Raw genomic sequence first — 1,387 nt, 5'->3', positions numbered from 1 at the left:
GCCCCAGCCCTGCCTCCCTCCGTGGACATCGGCCGGCGCCCTGCAGCTCTGCGGGACACCCGCGGCTGGCGGTGCCCCTCCTCGTGACCACCAGCACCTGCCACTCGGGCTCTGGTCATCGCCCTCGAGGGCGGCTCCCCTCCCCCTTCCTGGCTGCAAGTGCTTAAATGAGTCAAGCACCTCAAAACCGCAAACCCTGGTCCGTGTAACTAACTCTCTCGCAGCCCCGCCCCCCAACAGCGGGCACCAATGGGGTGCCATGGACACGACTCGCTCAATCATCAGGGGCTCATGGGCCCCCCAAAATACAAGTCTTCTAAACCTTCCTTGCCCTTTCTCCCAACCCCTCAAATTCCCACCAGGTACTCCGGGTTCCTCCCGGGGCTGGTGCTTCAGAGTTATTCCAGTTTTCCCGGGGTTCCCCACCCCAACGCCCACAAACCCACTCGTGAGGACCCCCACCCCGACTCCGCTGCAGAGACATCCCTGAAAACCCAGGCATCCTCTCTTGATGCTCCCGAAGCTATGGGCCCCGGAGGGACCACAAGTCAGTGACGAACACTCTTCCCTAATGGCACGGACAGCAGGGAAGGCGCCACGCGAGCCAAACCCCTCTGCGCCGCCGCCGCGCCCCCCGCCGCGCCCCCCGCCGCCCGCCGCGGGGCCCTGCCGCCCACGCTCTGCTTTATCCGGGCTCCCCGAAGGGACTCGCACGTCACTCTCTCGTGACACGCGTCCCGGGCCAGGCCCTCAGCAGCCCCTGCGCTCATTTCCTTCCTTCGCTCTTCCCCGCGGTGCCCGCTGGCCGGTCCGTCCACAGGCCTGGCCGGCGGACAGACCCGACGCGCTCAGGACGGTGACCACCGACCGTCCCACGTGCAGAACTAAATGCCGGACAGGACCCTTGTCCCGTAGGAACAAGGATTCATACGAAGTGAGGGTCAAGGAAGTTAGGGCGTTTCCCCCCAAAACAGGACCACGTAGAGCTAGAATCTCGGCCTGATCCGAGCAGCTCAAAATCTCCGCCTCCTCGCCCGGTGCGGGAGACCGTCGCTCAAACGCGCCTGTCGGGTTCCGGCTCCAGACGCAGCCCGGATGCACCCACTAACCGGGGCCGGTCCGCGCCAAGCCGGCCCCTCGAGCTCCGGCCCCTTGGTCACTGAAACTATGACAATTCTCCTCATCTGTCACCCGTCGAAATAGGGAAATTCAAGTCCGTTCGTGCCTGGGACGAGGCCTTTGCTCCCTGCGAAGCCGGGGCTGAGACAGGATGAGCGTGACGACCGCGTGGCCTGAGCGCGCTCTGCGGGGCTGCGGACAGCTCGGCCCGGCGGGAACCTGGAGAGACAGACGCACGGAACTGCGTGGGGACGAGACGCCGAGACGA

This window comes from Pteropus alecto, unplaced genomic scaffold, assembly GCF_000325575.1.
Source record: "Pteropus alecto unplaced genomic scaffold, ASM32557v1 scaffold61, whole genome shotgun sequence".
Classification (NCBI taxonomy): Eukaryota; Metazoa; Chordata; class Mammalia; order Chiroptera; family Pteropodidae; genus Pteropus; species Pteropus alecto.
This window is presented reverse-complemented; position numbering follows the sequence as displayed.